Here is a 26,802-nt window from a genome sequence, read left to right on the forward strand (position 1 = left end):
ATCTTAGATTTGACCATAGCAGAGATATCCACAGAAGCCATTGCATCACTCACCCAATACTATGACCAGCCCTTGAGATGCTTCACGTTTGGAGACTTCCAATTAGTACCAACTGTTGAAGAATTTGAGGAGATTCTAGGATGTCCTATTGGGGGAAGGAAACCGTATCTTTTCTTCGGGTTTCTTCCCTCCCTGAGCAAGATTACAGTTGTGGTCAGGGATTCGGCGAGAGGATTGGACCGCATAAAGCAAACTCGAAACAGCATAGTGGGCCTACCACGGAAGTACTTAGAAGGCAAGGCGAGGGATATGGCGAATCAAGAGGAGTGGGTCCCGTTTATGGATGTATTAGCATTGCTAATCTTTGGGGTTGTCCTCTTTCCAAACGTGGATGGTTTGGTGGACCTAGCCACGATTGATGCTTTCCTTGCCTATCACCATAGCAAAGAAAGCCTGGTGGTAGCTGTCTTGGCGAACTTATTTGACACATTTGACCGAAGGTGCGAAAAGAGTAGTGCACGGATCATCTATTGTTTACCAGCTCTTTGTGTATGGTTGGTTTCGCACTTATTCCAACAAGACATAAGGCACCCATGTCCGCTCCGAAGCCATCGCTCGTGTGTCGAAAAAAGAAGAGTAGATTGGGACCAATACTTGGCTGGGATAGGAGGCAGAACAGTCAACTGGTTTCCACGATGGAAAGAAGGAAATGAGGGAGTTCTCTTCTCATGTGGGGGCTACCCAAACATCCCGTTGATAAGAACGAGGGGTTGCATTAACTACAATCCCGCACTTGCCATAAGACAGTTAGGGTACCCCATGAGGGGAGCACCGACGGAAGAAAGCCTGTCTCCTTTCCTTGTGAGAGATTTCGCCGCACAAAATTTCAAGGTTATACAAAGAGTCCATATGACATGGGAAAGCCCGTTAAGGAAAGATAAAGAACTTAGGGGCATTCATAATGGCATCATTGGTGGTTATCATGAATGGCTGAAAGTTCGTACACGAGGTTTAGATTGGCTCTCCAAGTTAAAGATTATCAACGAAGAGAACTTCGAAGCTCCGGAAGAGGATGAAGAACTCCGAGCTCTGAAAACCGAACTAGGTAAAGCGAGACTTGCCAAAGAAAAATTCAAGTTGGTCGCTACAGACGTCAAGAAAGAGTGTGCTGGGTTACGAGAAGAAAATGCAGCTACCGCAAAAACCCTTGAACAAGAAACCAAGAGGGCTCGCAAGGAAGAGCATGGTCATGACAAATTCTGTGGAGCGTTGAGGGGCAACAATAGTGAGCTCAAGCTTCGAAGGGAAGAAAGAGAGCAATCACGAGCACATAGCATGGTTTTAAAAGAAGAGTTAGTCGTTTGCTCAAGGTCCAAAATAAACTTGTCTCAGCGTTTATGTGAGACAGAGACCAACATGTTAGCTATCATCACCAAGTACCAAGAGGAACTAAGTCTAGCCACGGCCCACGAGCATAGGGTGGCGGACGAGTATGCCCAAGTGTACGCGGAAAAGGAGGCTAGAGGAAGGGTGATCGACTCGTTACACCAAGAGGCAACCATGTGGATGGACCGATTTGCTCTTACTTTGAACGGGAGTCAAGAACTTCCCCGACTGCTAGCCAAGGCCAAAGCAATGGCGGACACCTACTCCGCCCCCGAGGAGATCCACAAACTTCTCGACTATTGTCAGCATATGATAGATTTAATGGCCCATATAATTAGGAACCGCTAGGGAACTTGTATTGTCACTCAGATCTTGACTAGTTATAAACTTTTTGAATAAAATGAGTTCATCCCATGTTTTTACTCCAAAAGTCAATGCAAATCAAATCACCCCTGCATTCTATCCCTAGCATGCATTCATAATTTTTACCTACTCCTCACGTTTGGTTTTTCTAGGAAAAACACCATAACTAAACGCGCCACAAGGCATCCCTATCGCACCAGATCCAAATCTAGAATGATGGGTGACCAAGAGGAGACACAGGAACAGATGAAAGTCGACATGTCGGCTTTGAAAGAACAAATGGCTTCTATGATGGAGGCCATGCTAGGGATGAGGCAACTCATGGAGAAAAACATGGCCACCGCTGTCGCTGTCAGTTTGGCTGCCGAAGCAGACCCGACTCTCCTAGCTACCGCGCACCATCCTCCCCTAAATACGGTAGGACGAGAAGGAACACACTGGGGCACAACAACAACCCCCATTTGGGATACAACTGAGCGACTTACCCTTATGGATTGCCGCCTAATTACACGCCTCCAGTCATGCAAGATGATGCGGGTCATATCTCTTCTCCCATCCTTGAAGGGGAGCCTCCTCGACAGCCCGACGAGGTCCACGAAGATCATCAAGAGTATGCCTAAGGGATGTCGAGTTCTACCCCCCGATCCCCGTCGAGGGGCCGGCACCCAACACTCTGCCTCAGCCCAACCTCACAGCACAACCAATAATCTTGTCCACAGAAGGACCACCCCCGGCGACCGAAGAAAAAAGGAAACTCGATCTCCTCGAGGAGAGATTGAGGGCTGTTGAAGGCTTTGGTGACTATCCATTCGCGGACATGACGGATCTTTGCTTGGTACCGGATGTTGTTATCCCCCCAAAATTCAAGGTGTCGGACTTCGACAAGTATAAAGGGACGACTTGTCCCAAGAACCATCTCAATATGTATTGTTGCAAGATGGACGCGCACTCTAGGGATGAGAAGCTATTAATACACTTTTTCCAAGATAGTTTGGCTGAAGCCGCGGTTGTTTGGTACACTAATCTGGAAGCTTCCCGCATTCGTACTTGGTAGGACCTGATTACTGCTTTCCTAAGGCAATATCAGTATAATTCCGATATGGCTCCCGATCGCACTCAGCTACAGAATATGTTCAAGAAGGAAGGTGAGACCTTTAAAGAATACACACAGCGGTGGAGAGACCTGGCAGCACAAGTGGCCCCTCCCATGGTCAAAAGGGAGATGATCACCATGATGGTAGACACCTTGCTAGTGTTTTACTATGAGAATTTGGTAGGCTACATGCCGTCTAGCTTCGCGGACCTGGTATTCGCCGGGGAAAGAATCGAAGTAGGGTTGAAAAGAGGGAAGTTCGATTATGTTTCCTCCACAAGTGCCAATGCTAAAAGAATCGGAGCAACTGGGGCAAAAAGGAAGGAGGGAGATGCCCACGCCGTCACTTCGGCGCCCGCGTGGGTCAAACCCCCACAGACATCTCATGGTACACATCAGTACGCGCAACATCATCTGAGCTTCTCAGCTCACGCCGGGAACTCCTCTAATTCAGCACCCATGCAGCCTAAGGCACCCGTTCAGAGGGAGGCCCCCCAAGTTCCAACTGCAACCACGACTCACCCGGCCGGCAATCCCAACGCAATGAGGAACTTTCCCCCGAGGCCAATTCCAGAATTCACCCCACTCCCAATGACGTATGAGGACCTCTTGCCGTCTCTCATCGCCAACCAACTGGCCGTAATAACTCCCGGGAAGATCTTCCAACCCCCTTTCCCAAAGTGGTATGATCCTAACGCAACTTGCACGTACTATGGGAATACCCCAGGGCATTCCATCGAAAAATGCTTGGCCCTTAAATACAAGGTCCAACATTTGATAGATGTTGGATGGCTGACATTTCAAGAGGATCGACCCAACGTGAAAACCAACCCGCTTGCCAATCATGGAGGGGGAGCGGTTAATGCCATTGGGTCAGATAGGCCGCGCGGGTCTAAACCTTTAAGGGACGTGGCAACCCCTAGGAGGTTTATCTTTGAGGCCCTACAAAAGGGAGGTGTGATTCCCCACGGTGGGTGTAAAGAGGATTCTTGTTTGTTGCATCCCAACGAGCTACATAGCATGGAAACATGTTTGGCAGTGGGGGAATTGTTGCAGCGAATGATAGATCAAGGTCGACTGGAAGTTGGTGATGAGGGGAGGGAAGAGCAGCATATATGTATGCAGTCCGTGGATGAGAGAAGCTTTGGAAGGCCTAAACCTTTGGTGATATATTTCACCAAGGGCGCAGCTTCGCAAAAACCCCGACACCCTTCGGCAGCCAAACCTGTCCCTTTCCCATACCAAAACAGCCACGCAGTCCCATGGAGGTACACACCTCCGAACAAAAAGGAAGAAGAAGCCACCGACATCAGTTCATTGTCTGCCAAGGTAACCAATATCACGGGGCTGAGCGGTGTGACCTGCAGCGGTCGCGTGTTCACGCCCCCCGACCTACCAATTCAGCCCACGAACGTCAAGGGGAAGGCAAAGGTAGTGGAAGAACAAGATGATAAAACGCCCCTCACTCCGAATGAGGATATTCCAGTGAAGGGTCTTCCTGAGAAAAGGGATGGTTATGGCAAGAAGGAGGTGTCGCTAGAGGAAGCCAGTGAGTTTCTCTGCATAATTCATCAGAGCGAGTTCAAGGTTATTGAGCAGCTCAACAAAACCCCAACCAGGGTCTCTCTATTGGAATTACTCATGAGCTCAGAACCTCATCGAGCTCTGCTAGTAAAGGTTTTGAACGAGGCCCATGTGGCCCAAGATATCTCTGTAGAAGGCTTTGGAGGGCTCGTTAATAATATCACCGCCAACAAGTATCTTGCCTTCGCCGAAGAAGAAATCCCTACCGAGGGAAGAGGGCATAACAAGGCTTTGCATGTATCAGTCAAGTGTATGGACCACGTTGTAGCCAAGGTGCTCATTGATAATGGTTCCTGCTTAAACGTGATGCCCAAAAACACTTTGGAGAAATTACCGTTTAATGCTTCCCATCTAAAGCCAAGTTCCATGGTAGTTCGTGCCTTCAACGGCACCCGTCGAGAGGTTAGGGGAGAGATCGACCTCCCGGTACAGATAGGCCCTTACACCTGTCAGGTTACCTTTCAAATAATGGATATTAATCCCCCTTACAGCTGCCTGTTGGGACGCCCGTGGATCCATTCGGTGGAGTCGTTCCCTCTACACTCCACCAGAAATTGAAGTTCGTAGTGGAAGGGCATTTGGTTATCATATCGGGTGAGGAAGACATCTTGGTGAGTTGCCCATCCTCTATGCCATATGTGGAAGCCGCGGAGGAGTCATTAGAAACCGCTTTCCAGTCTTTCGAGGTGGTAAGCATTTCCTCCGTGGATTCCTTCTCTGGGCAACCTTGCCTGTCAGATACGACAGTAATGGTGGCCCAGGTGATGTTGGGGAATGGCTACGAGCCCGGAATGGGTTTAGGCAAGGGCAACGGCGGCATAACTAGCCTGATAAGCGCCAAGGGAAATCGTGGGAAGTTTGGGTTAGGTTATAAACCCACACAGACAGATATAAGGAAAAGTGTTGCGGGAAGGAAAAGCGGAAGTCAAGGCTCGCGATTAAGACGAGAAGACGAAGGAGGCCCGCCCTGTCACATAAGTAGGAGCTTTATAAGCACGGGTCTAGGGGATGAAGGCCAACTTGTTGCAATATGCAAAGATGATGCTCCGGCTGGGTCAGATTTGGTACGACCATGCCCTCCTGATTTCTGACTAGGAAATTGGCAAGTAGAGGAGCGCCCAGACATTTACGCGACAAGCATAATGTAAACCTTTTTATGGCTTTAAAAGCTCTACAGTTGGGCCTAGACTTTAGAGTTTCCTTTTGTTAAGGCATTGTGTCTTTTGTTCATGAATTTATAATAGAAAGATCTTTCTTCATCTGTTCTTGCGTCTCTACCCATTCTCATCCATTTGCATGTTTATTTCTTTACGTTTAAAACACCAGATCCGACGACGAGTCCCTCGAAGGTACTAATACCTGGGACCCGCCCATCGACTTCGAGCAAGAAACGAATCAAACAGAAGATGAAGAGAACGAGGATGTGGGACTTCCCCCGGAGTTGGAAAGGATAGTCGCCCATGAGGACCAAGAAATGGGGCCTCATCAAGAAGAGACAGAAATAGTAGACTTGGGAACTGGCAGTGGAAAAAGGGAAGTAAAGATAGGCACGGGCATGACCGCACCCATCCGTGAAGAATTAATAGCCCTGCTAAGAGACTACCAAGACATCTTTGCTTGGTCGTACCAAGATATGCCCGGTTTAAGTTCTAACATTGTACAACACCGATTGCCCCTAAATCCCGAGTGTTCCCCAGTAAAACAGAAACTGAGAAGGATGAAGCCCGAGACATCCTTGAAAATAAAAGAGGAGGTAAAGAAACAATTTCACGTTGGGTTTTTAGTTGTCGCTCGGTACCTAGAATGGGTTGCCAACATTGTACCAGTCCCTAAGAAGGATGGGAAGGTGCGAATGTGTGTGGATTATCGGGACCTGAATTGGGCCAGTCCCAAAGACAACTTTCCTTTGCCGCACATTGATATCCTTGTGGATAATACGACCAATTTCGCTTTGTTTTCCTTCATGGATGGGTTCTCCGGTTACAATCAGATAAAGATGGCGCTAGAGGATATGGAAAAGACTACCTTCATCACCCTGTGGGGAACATTCTGTTACAAGGTGATGTCCTTTGGACTCAAGAATGCCGGGGCAACTTATCAACGGGCTATGGTAGCTTTGTTCCATGATATGATGCACCAAGAGATCGAGGTCTATGTGGACGACATAATTGCCAAATCTAAGTCCGAGGAGGAACACCTTGTCAACCTGCGGAAGTTGTTCGAAAGGCTTAGGAAGTATCAATTGAGGTTTAACCCCGCTAAGTGCACTTTTGGGGTCAAATCAGGGAAATTGCTAGGTTTCATCATAAGCCAGAAAGGGATAGAGGTAGACCCCGAAAAGGTGAAGGCCATCCTTGAGATGCCAGAACCCCGTACCGAGAGGCAAGTCTGAGGTTTCCTGGGACGTTTGAATTATATTGCCAGATTCATATCACAGCTCACCGTTATTTGTGAGCCATCGTTCAAACTCTTACGGAAAAACCAAACCGACTGTTGGAATGGGGATTGTCAAGAGGCATTTGGGAGGATCAAAAAGTGTCTCATGAATCCCCCTGTGCTTATGCCACCGGTACCCGGAAGGCCTCTCATCTTGTATATGACGATTTTGGACGAGTCAATGGGATGTATGCTGGGGCAACATGATGAGTCCTGAAGGAAAGAGCGTGTTGTCTACTACTTGAGTAAGAAGTTCACGGCCTGTGAAATGAATCACTCCCTGCTCGAAAGAACGTGTTGTGCTTTAGTCTGGGCGTCCCATCGCCTAAGACAATACATGCTGAGCCATACCACCTGGTTGATATCCAAGATGGACACGGTTAAGTACATCTTTGAAAAGCCAGCTCTTACGGGACGGATCGCCCAGTGGAAAGTCTTGCTATCCGAGTTTGATATAGTTTACGTCACCCAAAAGGCGATAAAAGGAAGCGCCTTAGCAGATTATTTGGCTTAGCAGCCTCTCAACGACTATCAGCCCATGCATCCCGAATTCCCGGATGAGGACATCATGGCCTTGTTTGAGGAAAAACTAGACGAGGACCGGGACAAATGGACCGTGTGGTTTGATGGAGCGTCAAATGTTCTAGGCCATGGCATTGGAGCAGTATTGGTCTCTCCAGACAATCAATGTATACCTTTCACAACCAGGCTGGGGTTCAACTACACCCACAATATGGCTGAGTATGAAGCATGTGCCCTGGCCGTCCAGGCAGCAATTGACTCCAATGTCAAGCTACTCAAGGTGTACGGGGACTCAGCGTTGGTGATCCATCAGCTGATAGGGGAATGGGAAACTAGAGACCCCAAGCTGATACCCTACAAAGCCTATATCAAGGAGATGGCTAATTCTTTTGATGAGATCTCCTTCCATCATGTTCCCCGGGATGAAAATCAAATGGCTGATGCGCTTGCCACTTTGGCGTCCATGTTCCAGCTAACACCGCACGGGGATCTACCATACATTGAGTTCTAGTGTCATGGCAAACCCGCACATTGTTGCCAGGTGGAAGAGGAACGGGATAAACGGAAAGCGCCGCTGCAAAGCAGCCTAGTATCCTTTAAAAATTCACAATAGTTATTACTGTTGTTTGTTTAAAATAAATAGTGGATGCCTAATCTACCTTGAGTGGGTTCGAATAAGTGAACGCCAACCCGTAGAGGGCCATGCTTATGTTTCCCCTAAAAAAAATGGCAAGTTAGCTCGCCTAGGCGAGCAACCCCTGCACCAAAATATAAAAAACGAGGGAGGGGAACGTTTTCTGCACCCAAAAACTTCCCCCCTCATTCAAAAAAAGGAAGCTTACGGGACTCACAGTTTTTGCTCCTCCAAGCCACCTTTGGTTTCATTTTGCTTTCATTTTTTATACTCATACTCACTCCAACAAGAAATGGCTCCGAGAAAGTTTTCCGCAAAGAGATCTAGGAAGGACGCCGTGGTTGAAGGGACTAGTGCCACTCCCGAGTTCAACAGCCATCGTTTCAGGAGCGCTGGGCACCAGCAGCGTTTCGAGGCCATCAAAGAATGGTCATTCCACCGAGAGAGACGCGTCCAACTCAGGGATGATGACTACACAGATTTCCAGGAAGAGATAGCTCGCCGGCGTTGGACGTCGCTGGTCACTCCCATGGCAAAGTTTGACCCAGATGTAGTCCTAGAGTTTTATGCCAATGCTTGGCCCACGGAGGAGGGCGTGCGGGACATGCGGTCATGGGTAAGGGGCCAGTGGATTCCTTTTGATGCAGACGCCCTCAGTCAGTTCCTGGGAGACCCGCTAGTGTCAGAGGAAGGCCAGGAGTGCGAGTATAGTCAGAGAAGGAACCGGGCCGATGGATTTGACGAGGAGGTCATTGCCCAGCTGTTATGCATACCGGGTCAGGATTTTGCCCGGACCGCTACCGGGAGACAGGTGCGGATCATGCGCACCAACATGACTACCTTGACCCAGACGTGGATGACGTTGCTACTCAGCAACATCCTGCCCAGCGATCATAACTTCGACCTCTCTCTGTCGAAGTGTCGGCTAGTGTATGCCATCCTGACACGAATGAGCGTCCATGTGGCTTAGTTGATCGCTGATGCCATTTATTTATTTGCAGGTATGCCACCTACCAGGCACCCTCTAGACCCAGATAAGTCTAACAGGGCCCTGGGATTTCCAGCGTTGATCACGGGCCTCTGCCAGTCATTCGGGGTTCCCGTCACACCTAGTAAGGTGATTCGACCGCCGATCACCCGGGCCTTCATTGAGAAGTATTGCACGCCTAGACAGGCGCAGGGTGATGCACCGCAGGCCACAGACGCATCGCCACCACCTCATCAGGCTGATCCACCTGGGTCATTTGGCATGGAGCGGTATTTACAGCACTTGGTTCGCCAGCAGGCGGCCAACCACAGGGGGCAGGTGCAGACCCATGAGTGTCTCTACTAGCTAAGCCTCAGTCTATAGAGCCAGGGTTTCGCTCTTTTTCCGTGCCCTACTCCAGATTCGTTTAGGGCTGAGGTCGCATGGCCCGGAGATTGGCCCGAGGACCAGACAGAGGAGGCACCTGCAGAGGCTCCCGGCGATCCAGAGGACGCCCGCATGGATGAGGAGATGACAGATTTACTCGGCTTCTTTGGAGGAAGCGGAGCCACGTGACCGAGGTCACCGCATTTTTTTTGACATATCTGTTTTTGATTAGTTTGTTATTAACGTTTTCTATTATTGCCCATATTGTTGTTGACATTACTATTTTCTATTTTGTTCATATGGTTACTAACATTACTATCATTATTGCTCGTTTCTGTTAGAAATTTTCGGCGTTATGGCTCTCAGTTATTTCGTCACCGTTTTGCGACTTACCATTTTCGTGCGTTTCTCGTTCACCTTGTGGTTAGACGTGAGTAGGTAGTGTGCGCCCTCGTCCGCAAGACTTTTTCAGAGAGAAAAAGAGGAAAAAAGAAAGAAGAGAGAGGAAATGAATAAATGATAAATAACTAAAAAAGGAAAAAGAGGAAAAGGAAAAGAGAGCAAGCAAGGAAAGAAAAAGAAGGAAGGAAAAAGAAAATAATAAGAATAAAAGTGTCTAGCTAAAAAAAATAACGCGCTTGTGAAAAGAGATAATTTCCAACTTTTATTTGAAGAGAAAATTCGTTGATCATAACTAGTTTTTGAAAAAAAATGTGTGCACTTGAAGGGTAAATACTGTGAAAGTTTTTTCGAACATGCAAGATAGACTCGGATGAATGCACAAATTGATAAAAGAACACATTTTGGAAACACTGGGTTGACTTAAATAGAGGAAATGAATCCTGAGCCCTAGCATCACAAGACCATAAAAGTTTGACACTTGAGTGTCCGCATAGGTGCATGCATGACTAGTTTTGCATAAAGTTTCCAAATCATCATTGATGCATTTGTGTCATGGAAATAATGTGGGACATTCCCTTTTATCCCTGAACCAGACCAACACCCTGACATATACAAGCCTTGAGCCAAAGTCCCAACTCACCATAAACCTTGCCCTCAAAAGAAAACAAGAAAGGAGAAAGAAAAGAAAAGAGAAGGAGAAAAGGAGAAAATTCCTGATCAAAAGAATCAGAAGAAGGCAAAAAGGAAAATTCCCAATCAAGGAAAATGGGGGAAAGCAAAAAAGAAAGAGAATTCCCGATCAAAGATCGGAAGAAAACAGAAGAAATATACAGAAAAGCCTTTGGACCAGACAATATCTAAACAATATAGATTTGTCACCAAGAAAACATGAAAAGAAAGGAAACCACGACCTAAAGTGGTCCTCTCTATTTGATTGCCAACCAAAATCATGTGCGTCGGTGACTTGTTCACCTCACGCTAAACAAAAAAACAGGAAAGGAAAAGGCCAAAAACATTCAAAGCCAAAAATTCCCACAAAAAACACTATTCCCAAGAAAAAGTCCTACTGATCCATGATCACGCATGTGATCTTTGATTTATAGGAAATAATTTGCAAAATCAAGGCATGGTATATCTATAGTTCGGAATTAGGATGAAACACTTACCTGTGTGAGATTGATACACTTTGAGTGATTTTCTTCTATTTTTGTTGAACCCAGTGTTTCCTCTAAATGATCATTTAGAAATGAAATGCTAACATCCAAAATCTCATTTGTGGTTATGAGAAGATGTCATCTGCATACTCCCCTTCCCCGGTAGACACATTGTTTTTCATCCGAAAAGCATATGTTGCTCTGATTAGTTGGAAATTTTCTCTCTTTACTAAAGCATGTTCGCATTTTAGTGAAGAAAACACCGAGACTATTTTTAGTCTCACAAGTTATCTAGAACTACGTAGGTCTGCATTCCTCATTGAGGATACGTAGGAGCATGAGCCTCGCTTTTGTCGGCCGCCCCCACAATTTCTGTCATACTGACACTGGAGTCACGTGACAGGCGGAGATACCCGAGTGGTTATCCATTTAAACTTTCTTTTGCTATCTCTAAGACTCAAAGCATGATAGCACGCAGAGACTAACGTCGTCTTCTGCACCTTTTGTCAATCACGGCCAACAAGCCCATTGACACGCGGAGATTTACGTCATCTTTCGCGCAGACAATTTCTGTCATACTGACACTTGAGTCACGTGACAGGCGGAGATACCCGAGTGGTTATCCGTTTAAACTTTCTTTTGCTATCTCTAAGACTCAAAGCATGATAGCACGCAGAGACTAACATCGTCTTCTGCACCCTTTGTCAATCGTAGCCAACAAGCCCGTTGACACGCGGAGATTTACGTTATCTTCCGCGCAGACAATTTCTGTCATACTGACACTGGAGTCACGTGACATACGGAGATACCCGAGTGGTTATCCGTTTAAAACTTTCCTTTTCTATCTATAAGACTCAAAACATGATAGCAAGCTGAGTGGGTAAACGCGCAGAGATAGATTATGTGCCCTTTATCATTCAGGAACAACAAGCTGAGTGGGTAAACGCACGGAGATAGATTTTGTGCCCTTTATCATTCAGGAACAACAAGCTGAGTGGGTAAACGCGCAGAGACAGATTCTGCGCCTTTTATCATTCAAGAGTAGCGAGGCGGGTGATAAACGTGCAGAGACAAATTCTGTGCCTTTTATCATTCAGATTTCGCAAGTTGGGTGATAAACGCGCAGAGACAAATTCTGCGCCCTTTGTCATTCAAAAACAGCAAGTTGAGAGGTGGGCGGAGACATATTATGGTCATTCCGCACACCTTTTCACCATCTAGAGGCGATCGTGTCCGGCGGCACGCAGAGACAAATTATGGTCATTCTGTGTCTCGCCGCCCAGGCTCGATCGTGTCCAACAAAACGCAGAGACAAATTATGGTCATTCTGCGTCTTGTATCAACCAAGAGGAACGAATTTGACAGTATCAGGATGATTTGTCGGTACTGATCATTTTCAAATTTTTGCAGGTTCTGCTGGCAGGGAGGTTCACTGGTCGAATGGTGTTTCGCTCGAACGAAATTAGTGTCTTATCTTTACTTCCTTTTTATCTGCAGTAAAAGACAAGTAAAGAGGGGCAACTGTCATACCCTAATTTCATCCGGGGACCGTCCGTTGTTGGGATGCGACCCTCATTTGACCACTTCAAGGTACTTGGCATCCATCGTTAGGCAATTCGTGAAGTTCTGTGACATGCCGGAAATTAAAAGGAAGTGTTAGTGCACAATTCATAAATTTCTGTAACATTCTGAAAGGTTAAAAAGGGATGACTACGTAATCCGTAAGGTTTCATAACATTACGGAAAGAAAAAAAAGCATTGTTACGAAATTCGTAAAGTTTCGTAACGTTACGGAAAAAGAATCACCAAAAAAAGCGAGGGGGTGTATTTAAAAAAAATGGGGGTGCAAATAGCAATCAGGCCCACTTAGGCCTTCCAGAATATTCCTCCAGAAGGCGGTTGCTTCTGGAGGAAGCAACCTACCTCGCTTGGGAGAGCTGAGCTCGCCTGGGCGAGCTGGGTAGCAAGCTTCTCTCCTATTTTCCTATAAATAGGGGGAGAAGTGAAAGGAAAAAAATGTTCAGCCCTCCTGGTAATTCGGGATCACTTGAAATTAGTGAAAAAAATTGTTTCCGTGAAGAAAATCCAAGCCGAGGCGTTTCCGTAACGTTTCCGTGGGTGATTTCGCAAAGATTTTCAACCGTTCTTCGTTCGTTCTTCGTCGTTCTTCGGTCTTCAACCGGTAAGTTCCTGAAATCGAACTTTTCAATTCATTCTATGTACCCTTAGTGGTCCTAATTTGTTTTCACGTGCTTTTATTTTCGTTTCATTTACTTTCCGTACCCCCTTTTGACGTGCTTTAGTCATTTACTTAAGTCATTTTCTCGCCTAATCAAAAAATAAAATAAATTTCCACCGATCATTTGAGTTGTAATATCCGTTAATTTGTGTTAAAATGAAATCCGACCGTTCGGTCATGCCATAACCACGTTGGAAACCAAAAAGAGGTAAAATAATAATATAATAATAAAAAATATCTTTTAGTAAAATAAATCAAAAAAATCAATCGGACGTTTTTTCTTTGGGATTTCTTTTTCTTAATCGAATCAACTAATAACCAAAGTGAAACCAAGGCTAAAATCAATTCATAAACCAAACTTTTTTCATCGCCTAAAAAATCCATTTTCAAAGGTCCAACGCCTTGAAATGGTCTTTTCCACTTTTATTGGTTAAGTGTAGATTTCTAAAAAGCCTAAAATCAATATGTAACTTTATTACCTCTTTCAAAAATAAAGAAATCATTAATGGTCCAATGCCTTAATGTTTTCTCACTTTTCAAAAGAATCGAAAGATTGTCTAAATGGTCAAACGTCTTAAATGACCTTTCATTCAATAAAAACATATCTTGAAAAAAAGGATAAAAAATAACTTAACCAAAACGCTTTGTTCACGAAAGAACTACGTAGGTCTGATTTCCTTATCACAATTGAGGAATACGTAGGAGCAAGGGAAATACCCATGTCGACCACAAAAAGATAAAAACATAAAAAGGCATAAAAAAGACATAAGAACGTAAAAAGGGAAAATAACATAAAATTGAAGTCATATTTGGATATTCGATTAAGGGATGCTGTCTCTTGTGACGGACGTGTGGGGTGCTAATACCTTCCCCGTGCGTAAATACAACTCCCGAACCTTTCACTTAAAATTCGTAGATCACGTCTTTTCCGGTTTTTCTGACGTTTTCTTCAAATAAACGTTGGTGGCAACTCTGCACGTATTCCTTTCTTGGGACACGCACCCGTGAGTCACGCGTCTCCCTTCCGTCGAAGGGTAGGTTGCGACAGATACGTACTGTAGAACTCATCAAGGTATTTATTCAAATAAAAACTCATTAAGCCTTTTTATTTGATGGGTATGGAGTTAATATTTTATTATAATATTATTATTATTTTGTGTGTATTCATTCTTCATTTTGTATTGCAATCTAAACATTTGTTTAATTCTTTTATTTTTGCAGATACACTTTGGAGAGAGCAGCCAACGGAAATGTGAGATTATGCTCAATGATCTAATTGGCTCAAAGAGAACCAACAATAACATTAAATTGAGCAGACTTTCTTTTTTGTGTCCCTACTTTTCCTGCTATTGTCACTCATTTTTTCATTGTTTTGATCATTACGTGGGAGGCAAATTTGTATTCTCCAAATGTAAATGTACTCCTCACATGCATATGCAATAATTTTTGCTGAAAAATATTTGAATTTTTATTTCTAAAAGGTAAAGTAGAAAATAAAAACACATCAATCAAATCAGGTTTTTAGTGTTGATTGGGTCTTTTCAAGCAGCTTAAAAAATTTCAGAGTAGGAATATCAGTGATTTAATTTTTTTGTTGTAAGCTTAATTTTTTTGTTTGTAAAAGGTAAAGTAGAAAATAAATACACATCACACCAATTTTAGCTGTAAGCTCAAATTTTTTTGTTGATTTAATTTGTTTCAAGTTTGGAGGAATATTAGTGATTGATTGTCGAAGAGGTGCTTCGTTTTTTTGCGGAGTAGGAAATCAAAAGGAATGAGGTAAAAATCTTTCAAGTGTTTTTCCTTAGTTGCCCAACAATAATAATAATAATTATTATTATTATTATTATTATTATTATTATTATTATCAATAATCTTCAAATTGTTATAGGTTTTCTATTTTTCTATGTACCACTTAACTGAGATGATGATCAACGGAAATTGGTTTGATCTTAGATGGTATATATATAGTATATACCTTATGTTTGCGACATTTTGTACACACACAAAGACAAGCCACCAAAACATGTGTCCCTCTTTGTATTCGGTTAAAGATCTCTCCATTTTATAGCTCATGGTGGCCTGCACAGGTAAGTTAATTTTCATGCTTGCTGGTTTCTATGCTTGGACATGTTAACTAATTGATGTTTAAATTATCTTTTTTTTTTTTGTAAAAAAAATGATTGACTTTGTTGTAGGTTGTTGGTAAAAATAGTGTTAATAAGACTGTTAAACTGAGCAAACCGACCAAACAATTGCCAGGAGACATTCTTATTAGGCATTATGGAAGCACTATTAGAAAATACACTTTCAACATCGGTTATTTAGGGCATTCTACATTGGTTTTAAAACCGATGTTGAAAGTACCGATGTTAAATGTATTATTGTTAACATCGGTTTTTAAAAATCGATGTTAACATACAAACGTTAACATCGGTTATGTATAAATAACCGATGTTATTAGAAATAACCAACATCGGTTTTTTGAAAAACTGATGTTAAGGTTCATGTTAACATCGGTTTTTCTAAATAACTGATGTTGTTTACTATATTAACATCGGTTTTTGTTAATAATCAATGTTGTTTTCAAGTTTTTTTTTTTATAAACTTTCTGTTTTTACAATAAACCCAAAATTGTACCTATAAAAGGCAATTTCAGACCCAATTCACAGCAAATAAACATTTTATTCTCCTTTGAAGCAGTTTTAATCACAATAAACATTGAATAATTGATTTGTTATTAACAACTATCAACAAATGAATTCAATGTTCAAATTACATAGGAATCCTGATAATTAACTCACTCATATATAAGACAATTATTTCAATTAAATTTCACTTTTCCTATAAGCTGATATCTCATCAGTTTGTAATATTATAAAAATATCATTTGAACTCTGATTCTCACCCAAATTTACAGGGACACTCCCTAATAGGTATATTCCTTCATAAATTTTACCACTCAAAAATTCATCAATATAATTTTTTTAAAATTAAAAACAGTTGCAGTGAAGTTACTAAAATTCACTGTCTTGCATTTTCTAAAATTCGTAATATTTTATAGAGATCACCTTTGACATTTCACATACCATTATATTTTTCCAGAGGCTCAAAACTAAAACAATTTTTCTAATAAATAAACATCTCTGTTGCCAAAAAATCAGATTTTCAAAATTTTAGAAAAATACTAGACGAATGTTCTAAAAATCAAGAAAAGTACTAGACACTTTTCAAGGTCCAGGGAATAACATAACTTTTACCAAACTTGTGTGTGTGTGTGTGTGTGGACTTAAGGCTATGGATTTTAGGCAACCTGAGGTGCTATTGGTAAACAAGGTTGATGAATTTATGGTGAGAAAAAGGTCACTTAAGGCATTAGCAGACCATTTGGACCCCAATAAATTAACAATTGATGGCGGCCAATATATTGATGGCCACATAGGGCTAAAAACTCTTCACTATACAATAGCAAAGTGTGTAGTCCCCTACACGAGTCATGTTTGAACAAGAAACAATTTTTTTGTCATTTAATATTTGAGCCAAAATCACTCAACACCTCACATGGCTTACATAGACTGACATTATATGCAGAGATGTTTACACATGTCAATAAGAAGATGAAAAATTCAAACCTTGGGGCTATCATAGTTTAAGCAATATCAGCCAATGGATCTCTCTTATTGTATATGAGATGCATGTCCTTATAAGGACTGCATATTGCATCTGAACCTTGTGTGTGTTTGTGTGTGTGTGTGATCAAACATGAAGTTTTTCAGACAACATCAATTTTACTAGACAACAGTGACATATCATGCTTCCATACAAGTATGTTCTATATTATATATATATATCATTGGAGAAATGATCATCACCTGATACAAAAAAAGAAGCTGCCTTATATGAATCACAACCAATTTATCAGCGTATGAACCACTGATGAAAAAGAAGTTAGTGGAAGAATAGTGGTGGTCACCTAAAAATTCAGTGGAAGAAAAAAGTCAGTGAAATATTTTGCAGATAAATTGATCTATCTAGTTTGGCATAAGAAAAATATTTGTACATGAAATTTGTCTGTTACACACATGCAGGTAGGAAATGCAGGTAGCCATGATTTGAAGGAAAGAAGGAATGAATTTGGGCTAGAGGTTTTCAGCATCAGCAAATACCTAGATTTATCTTTTAATTTTTGCAATTTCTATTTATGTAAGGTTACATCATAAGCATATATCAATATAGCATATATTAGTAAACATCACAATTTTTTCAATCATGAGTAATTGGAACCATAGGGGGTGTTCCAGTGAAACTGAGATAACCACTGGAGCTGCAATGGACTTGCAACAGATTAAACAAATAGCAAGACATATGGTAACAAAGTTTGGCGTGTTAGAGATTGGACCATGGGCATTGACTGATCCTGCAGTGGAAGGTCATCATGTGGTACTAAGGATGCTGGCTAGGAACGAAATGTCAGAGAAACTAACTGAGAACATTGATAATTGTTAATGCACTGAAATTTCTTATGTGCATTTGTTATTATGCTTTATGCAGTGTAGTAAGTGTGGTGTGACTAGTACTTGTTGGAGTGTGTTATTAGACTTTGTATTTATGATGGGTAGATGACTTATTAAGTTGTTTGGTAGAAGTAACTATTTGTTGTGTTCTTTACAGTGGATTCTGGATTACAATGAATCATTGAATTGGAAGGAAATTAATCTTTTTTTTAATGGGGAACTTAGTTGTACTACAAGCATTATACCAAGTTGATTATCTTTGACCTTGATAGGTTGAAAGAATCCTATAGTGTTGTAGTGAGGATTTAAATGTATAATTTTGTTTGGGTTTAATTTTGTTTTGTTCTGACAGGATTTAAAGGTATAAATCCATAACCAGTCTCATCCTCTAGCATTTCCTTTTGTTTGTCTGTCCAACATTCTTGAAGGCATAAGTTCTTATAGACATTAAATTGACTGTTAAGATAAAGGAGTGAACATGCTTAAGCATGAATAACAGGTATGATACACATCAATCATATGTCAAAACAATGGCCTTTGTCAAAATTATTTCATCACGGGGTAAAAATTACTAAAAATGAGAAAAAGACTACAAAGCACGAAGAAAGTGAATCCTCTTAAATCATTTAAGCTAGATCTGTTATGCTCTCAGTTTGATACAAATTAGCTTAACCAAACAATAACAAGCACAACAAAATCTATCCTAACAGAACCCAAGAAATCACTAACAAATGTAAGAAAAAGATAAAATAGACCAAACACACATCCAGACAACAGCAAAACCAAACAGATGATAGATTGGAGAAGATTCAAATGGCACAGGAAATAGATTAAACAAGAAAAGCACCAAAGAGTTAGAGCATTCTGAAAGTAACACAAAAAGAAGATACATGATATACCTAATTAAAAACATTTCCATAACCATATAACAAAAAGAAGGTGGAAAAAACAAATTAGAGGCTAGCAATTTTTTGCCTAGATAATAATTATTGAGGACCAAATAATCAGTGTGGTTCTTTTTCAGTTCAGTTTTTTAAAATAAATAACCATACTCTATGCCTAAGTGATCCTAACCTAATAGATAAATGCCTACAACAGCTAGTTGCTCACTCACATGCTCCCCCAGGAATTAGAACTATTCCTCCAAGTCCCAAATGGCTATCAACTTCTCATGGATGTATTGAAGCGCATTTAATAGACAACAGGTATGATTTCTGTATTGGCATTGAAGTTTTCAAATTATGGTTTCTGTTGGCTTGCTTTCAGGGGGCTTCTAATCTATATTCTGCTTCCTTTTAGAAGAATGACATAACTGAAATTGAAACGATTGGTTGTAGTGAACTAGTAGGATTCATCATCACAAAAATAGATGAATACTGGCAACTTAAGCAAGTATATCGTGGTAATGCTTTGGCGGCTTTAATTTCAAGTATTAAGCAGTTGCCCAACAACTTAAAGCCACTAAAGCTACAAATGAAGGCATTGAGTTTGTTGAGAAGTATTTTTCCATTATATTTGGAAGAGATAGAACAATAGGTATGTGTGTGGAATACACACAAAGGTATTTCTTAACTGCAACAACTTACTTTTAGAAGGCTTATTTTAGCAAATTATACTTTTTGGTGTGTTTAAAAAAAAATTAAGGTTATAATTTGCTAATTGCTATACTATTTCTAAAAAAAAAGCATGTATATATTAACAAATTCACACACACATATAAAAGAATACAAGAGGAACCAAGGTTACTTAGGTCAGCAGTGGTGAAGTACATAAAGGAACAATGGAACTACAAGGATGAGCCAATCATGGTAGCTCTAGATTAAAAAGGGAAGGTCACAAATTAAAATGCTCTTGATATGATCAACATTTGGGGTGCACAAGCATACCCATTTTCGGCTTCCAAAGAAGAAGAGCTATGGCAAGACCAGAATTTGACAATGCAACTTTTGCAATCACTCATACTTTGTTTCCTCTAGAGAAAATGAAAGACCAAATGAAGGAACTATAATGTGTCAAGAGTGCAAGCGACCCATGAAGAATTTTGTGGTGTACCAACCATGAATAGGACAGACACAGTAGTTGAGTTGAACTATTTTTGTTACCATTACCACCAATTTTGTCTCTTATTTTGAGTGTCAATCATTTAAATCCTAGTCCTAACTTAGAAAGCTTGAAGGAATTTCCTATAATCATTTAGTGATATAAAGATATAAAGATATAAAGAAACTTGTGTTTAGTACAATAAAATCAACTATATTTTACTCACCTGCTTTCCCTTATACAAGTAGAATTTAAAACAATTTTCATATTTTCATATGGATTCAAACTGAGAAGGTGGGATGACAACATTTTGTTAAAGGAAGAGGTAGAAGCCTCTTGTATAAGCAAGAAAGAAGCAACACTCTTAAGAGGGAAAAACTAAAACAATGCTTAGGCTTATTACAAATCAAACTGCCACAGCTCTTGAACCAAATTGATTCAAAACAAAAAGGCAATATAAATTATGTGAACTAGAGATTAAGTCCAAACAACTTGAAGATGTACAAAGGCACAGGAATAAACAGGATCAGGCATTATCGAAGGAAATTCAATTGCTCAGAATTTAAATTAGAAAGCTTATGGCAGAGGAGCATCATTTGTCTAAAACTAACCAAAAATAGAAGATGACTACGATGTTAATGCAACAGAACATCACCACAACCACTCCCTTACAAGTACACTACATAGTAAATGAACCTACATCCTTCTTGTTCTGTTTATGCTTTTCTTAACTAAACCCTATTAGCTTCTAGAGTTATAGAAAATTACTAACATTGTGAAAGTGTAAGTTTCTAAGTCTGGGTGATAACACATTAATGTATTCAACCAAATACATTATCAAACTCAAGCATCCCACTAAAAATATAACGGGATTAGACACCCCAATACAAGTAAAAACACAATAACTAGTACAAACAAAACACTAACGGAAGTTAAAATAATGGCAACCAAAAGCAAAACTTACCAAGACACAATAGACATAGCAGACACGACAAGAGGAGCAAAAAGTGCTTTGGTGCCAATGGCTGCAAGGAAAGCAACGTCAGCAGACACAGTAGACACAAAGCAAGAAAACTTACCAGACCATAGCGAAGAGGGTGGCTTTGCAACCAGAGCACAACCAGGGTGGCTTTGCAAGACTCCGCGTGGTGGGTCAAGGACAATGGCAGTGCAGAGGGTGGCTTTGCAAGGTGGGTCAGGAGCAATGGCAATGACGAGGGTAAGTTTGCAAGAATGAGTGCGGCCAGTGACGAGGGTAAGTTTGCAAGAATGAGCGCGGCCAATGAAAAGGATCTGTAGTTTAATTTTAGTAAAAACACAACATCGATTTTCTAAAAAAAACTGATGTCACCTACCTCATGTTAACATCAGTTTTTTGAAAAATCGGTGTTAACATGACCTAGGTAACATCGGTTTTGTCAAAACCAATGTAAATGAGACTATGTTAACATCGGTTTTGACAAAACCGATGTTAATAAACTCGTCTCATTTACAAGTATGCCACCGTATTTGTGTTAACATCAGTTTTGTCCAAAACTAATGTTAACCTGCCGATGTTAAATGTATATTTTTTACTAGTTAAACTATACATGGTAAGCTATACATCCTTTGTTAGAGCCTACTATTGCAGTTTGGTTCTGTTTTTTTGAGTGACTTGTTTCGATGGCTGAAAAATTGGTTGATTCCCCTATGGTGAATGACAAATATTACATGGATTGATATACTACTATTGATGTCTGGTTTGTCAGTCAGGGTCTTTATGAGCATCACACTAACAAGGTAGAGGATATTATTGTTATGGAGAGAGATGAATGGAAACGAGTGGATTATCAACTCGTTATGATGTTTGGAAGAAAGCTCAATATATTACTGTAGTACAACTATTATCTCGTTTTTATGAGGTTTGATTTATGTTTCTTATGTTGTAACTTGAAAGATCAAGCTTCATTGATTTTTGTCTTGAAAATATATACATAGTAACTTTTATTTCTGCATGATATAACTTTTATTTCAATTGAACTATTGAATTTTAAAGGGATATCAAGTGTGCTAATATACTGGTTGATGTAAGTGGGCAAGTCAAGCTTGCAGGTTTTGGGTTGGCAAAGGTAACCTTTAACAACACTGAATTTATCTTTTCAGATTCTTATCATACACAATCCTAATGTTGGCTGCTTAATTATAATTCATATCTTTTTTATGTCTTTTAACTTCTCAGGCTATGAAATTTAATGATGCCAAATCAAGCAAAGGAATTCCTACAAAGGAATAAAATCATTTTTTATATTTAAATGAAAATTATATTTAAGGAATATGGGAAAATAAATTAAACCTTTGAAAAAAATTACTTTAAAAAATCTTGAATGTAATTTTGTAATAAGAGTTAAAATGCAAATGAAAAATCTTCAATTTACTTACAAATTGAAATTACAAATAATAGAAAAAGACTAACATAAAGACTTGAAAAAAGAAGCAAACTTTTTCTATTTGTCTTTTCTTTATATAAAAGTAAAGATATGTGTGTTAGTCGATGGTTATAACTTATATGTCTTGCAAGTTCACTAATTTCGCAGGAAAAAAAAGGCAACTAATTCCCCTAATAGCTAATAATGTACGTTCTTATGGTCGACTTCTTATTTTAGCACCTTTTTAAAATATTGTAGGTTATATGATTTGATATTAATTAAGGTTTTCAACACTCTTTGTTTAATTAATATTTTTATATATGCAAATTTCTTTCTTTCTCAATTTTTATATATATATATATATATATATATATGCAGGCCCTGAAAATTTTCTGTTCATGATCTTGTCAAAGATAAAGTTAATTATTCTTATAGCAACTGCTAGATGCATATTAAATATTATGAATTAGGAAATTGACAAGTTAAACCACCAATTTGAGTAAGATGAATTGGGTGGGCCCTTATTTTAATGATTTGACACATCTGGTGGTGGTTCTTCCAATGATTCACAAATCCGTAGTGGTCCCTGATTCTTTTTTCCCTTGATTGAACCCAAAACATAGAATGCATCTTGGACAAAAGGCATTTTTTCACATTGAAGGTATTTTGATTTGATTGATTGTGTGTGATAGTCAAATTAACAATTATATTGTAGAGAAAAATGCAAATTAGCACATGCAAGTTTGAGTCACGTGCTTCATCATCCTTGACCTTTTAAAAGGTGTATCTTGTCTTAAAACTTGGCACACTAATAATGCTCGTAAATATTTGTCTTCTCAGTTTTAGTTTTTGTTCCATAGGGTATTTTTAATGAAACATCTTGTGTTCACACACTACAACAAAATGGTTTTGTCGAAACAAAGAATCAATACTTGGATGAAACCACTCGTACCCTACTTCACCATCATGTTCCTATTTGCTCCCTGAGTGATGCACTTCTCACAACATGTTATCCAATTAATCACATGTTTTATTCTGTTTTTCACAAGTAGGTTCCCTACTTTATCTTGTATTTCAATAAAATCTCTACCATGTTCTTCTCATTGTCTTTGATTGCACTATAAAGTAAACTCTACTAAATCTCTAAAATTTATATTTTTTGGGTTACTCACGACCTCTAAAAGGACTATCACACTGATTTGGTACCTAACTATGCTCTACATAATGCAATTCTAGAGTGGCAGCAACAGTGATTCAGTGAACCTTCATTGGCCATTACCCTTGAATTTTAGTAAGTTAAAATTATAATGCTTTTTAAGATCACAAAACATCCTTACATACTCATTTTAGAAACTTAACTTCAGAAGAGTCATGTCTGAATTCTGATAGCAAGTTCGGATGGAAAAGGGAGTAAAGAGGGAAAACAAAATTTTTAATTATATATTAGTCTAGGGACTCTATTAGTAGTTGTTTACAGTATCTAGTAGTAGTTGTTTACAGCATACAAAAAGCATAAACTGCTTTGTGAAGGCTAGTTTAATTGCAAAAGGGGTGGCTAGTTTAGGACTTTGAACTAAATGGTGAAACTTCAAAGATGCTAAAATACTATTTATTAATGTGCCACTCGCAATAAAAAAGCATAAACTGCTTAGTGAAGGTCAATAATGGTTCAATATTTTTTACAGCATACACTGATATCTTGTAAGAATGGTGTAATGTGACCAATATTACCTAAGTCTTCCATTTTAATATTATCTTTAGCTTCCTTTTTAACAATGGTGTAATGTTTCTAAAGTTTGAAATAATTTGTAGTTTTTGAATGTGCAATTATGCCATGGGTATTGGTGAAGCATACTTCGTGCAACTACATGGGAGTTATATGGCAGGCAAAATTGCTATTTGTGTTGAGATATGTTTATATGAAATTATGAATTAAGGTTACACTAATTATTGTTCTATCTTGTTTTTTTGGAAATTGCCAACTAACATGGTATAATTGATTGCTTTAAGGCTAACCTATTAATGAAAAAGAAAAAAAAAACTTGTTGTATCAAGCTAGCATTGCTTTTCTTGTATTTTATTTTTTTTATTTTATGCTGTTTTTAAAATGAGAGTCTAACTTTTGCTGAATTTTAATCCATATATCAATGTTCTATTATGTTAAAACATTGAACTAATTGTTATCTATTTGGCACCAACAACTACTCCTTCCCTTTGCAACATAATTATAGGTCGAGGCTTATTGCCTTGCAATGAATTATTTTGTCCCATGTAGAAGCTGATCTCATTTTAAAAAGAAATGCAAATATAACAAAATATTAAATCTTGTAAAAAAAACCAAATATTCAATAATATGCAATATAATAAATAATAAATAAATTTTCAATTTTATGTTTAAATAGGCAAATTAAGCATTAGCTACTACTAATTTATCCTATATATTATGAATGAAACTTGAATAGAGAATAAATAGTATTTAAGTAGTTAATGTAATGTTAAAGTATTTTTTATAAATATTATTTTCGGACTTTTCATATATCTTTTTCTAACTTGAATAGAGAGGCATACAATTTGCTTCATCGAGTTTGAAGTCAGTGACCTCTTCATATTTTTTTTCTAACTTGGTGAATACTCGTGCTTTGCTTCTTGTAAATTTCCCCCAATTTTATATTCAATTACCTTGCAGGATGTGAATAGTGCTATGAATGTGCACCATATTCAATTTATATAATAATTATATTAAAAATCACATAAAAAATAATTTCTAAATTTTTGATATTGTAAAATCTTTTGCACTTACCTGATAGTATAACTAACATGTTAAGGTCATTATAAAAAAAAAGACACAAAAATACTTGAGCACCTTGTTATTGTTAAAAAGGAATATAGATTCTGATGATGTATAATACAGACAATTACATACTCTTGGGGACTGATGTTTCTTGCTAGTTTAATGCATACGTATGTAGGATTATGCTGCTACAAGGTGGTATAGAGCTCCAGAATATTTTATTTGATCACATTAATCAAAATTTTCTCTTTCTTCCAGCTAAGCATCCCCAACATTCAATTCGTTTTCCCTCCATATTTTCAACTATTTATTGAAATTCAAAATGATTAGATTTTGATCTTATTTAAACAATCAACAGACCATATGAATATGAATTACTGTATGCTTTACAAACTATATGCATCACATATATATTAATGAAGAGAGTGATTTATGAATATGAATTATGGTGATAGTCCTTTATCTATTTTTCCTATTTGCCTCTGATATATAAGAAATGGTTATGAGTGACACTTTGGTTGATATTATTTGATGGGTGGTAGATTGGTATTAGCACCATTCTTATTTATTAAAGCAATCATTTTGTTGGAAATTAGTAGTACATTGATGTGAAAAATAATGTCATTATGCTTTGTGCTCAAGTAAAATTCTAAACTGCATAATTTTCATTTACATTTTCTCAAGTATTTTGATTGGCCTACCTATAGGGAGTGTGATCTGTTTTAATTCACATATAGTGTGAGGTGAAATAGAAAAGTATATTGTATATTTTTCTATTTCAATGGAGGAAGTTCAATTCTTTTAATATTTTTTTATTTTTTTAAAAAATACATTCTAAGATGGTTTACTCATAAAACCGTCTTAGAATCCTTAATATATTTTATTTTTTAAAAAAAAGAAATACATTCTAAGATGGTTGTTCTTTAGATAACCATCTTAGAATGTCTACATTCAAAGACGACTTTTAGGAAAATCATCTTAGAATCTTAAATTTATTTTATTTTTAAAAAAAAAATTATATTCTAAGATGGTTTTTGAAAAATCGTCTTAGAAAAGCTACACATTCTAAAACGGTTCTCAAAAAATAACCATATTAGAATGTGCATCTTTTCTAAGGCGGTTTTTCATGAACCGTTGTAGAAAGTTTTAACTTTCTACGACGTTGGATACAAAGTCAGTTCAAAACCGTCTTTAAAAGTATCTTAGAACCGATGTAGAATCACCTTTTTGTAGTAGTGACTGGATCCCTAATTTAAAACCTACATTTGTGATATTGTCTCTATCTTGGACTTAGTTCATTTGTGATTTGATGTTATTGCTCTCTAACTAATGATGTCATAAAGAAATTAATTAACAAGAAAATTGACATTTATGTTGTTGTTAATTTTTGCAGGGTTTATTACATCACAAATAGCTTGTTGTGGGCAAGGACCCTACAATGGTCTTGGGCTGTGCACACCACTTTCCAACCTTTGCCCCAGTCGAGACCAATATGCATTTTGGGATGCATTCCATCCATCTGAAAAGGCCAATAGAATTATTGTGGAGGAAATTATGTCAGGCTCTAAAACCTACATGAACCCAATGAACCTCAGCACCATCCAAGAAGTCCATGCACCTCGCATGCTAGTTTCATGATGCCCCTCATTTATTATTGTAATTGCGATTTAATTTTGTATTCCTCAATATATAATTGGGGAATTAGAAAGTTAGACGAAGGAAGAAACTTCCCTTTTACATAAAATTACAATTGATATATATATATATATATATATATAAATAAATAAATAAATGGTAGGAAGAACTAAGTAATCCCTGAGTCTCAATATTAAAAAAAATGTTACCTAATTTTCAACCTTTGATCTTTATGACAAGTGTAAAATAT

General features: G+C 38.9%; 1 pseudogene; it reads left to right on the plus strand.

The window, feature by feature from the left end:
• The window catches only part of LOC102662844 (GDSL esterase/lipase At5g33370-like), a 34,526-nt pseudogene extending 7,971 nt beyond the window's left edge, over positions 1–26,555 (plus strand).
• The last annotated feature ends 247 nt before the right edge of the window (positions 26,556–26,802 follow it).

This window comes from Glycine max, chromosome 5 (assembly GCF_000004515.6).
Source record: "Glycine max cultivar Williams 82 chromosome 5, Glycine_max_v4.0, whole genome shotgun sequence".
In the NCBI taxonomy this organism is placed as follows: domain Eukaryota; kingdom Viridiplantae; phylum Streptophyta; class Magnoliopsida; order Fabales; family Fabaceae; genus Glycine; species Glycine max.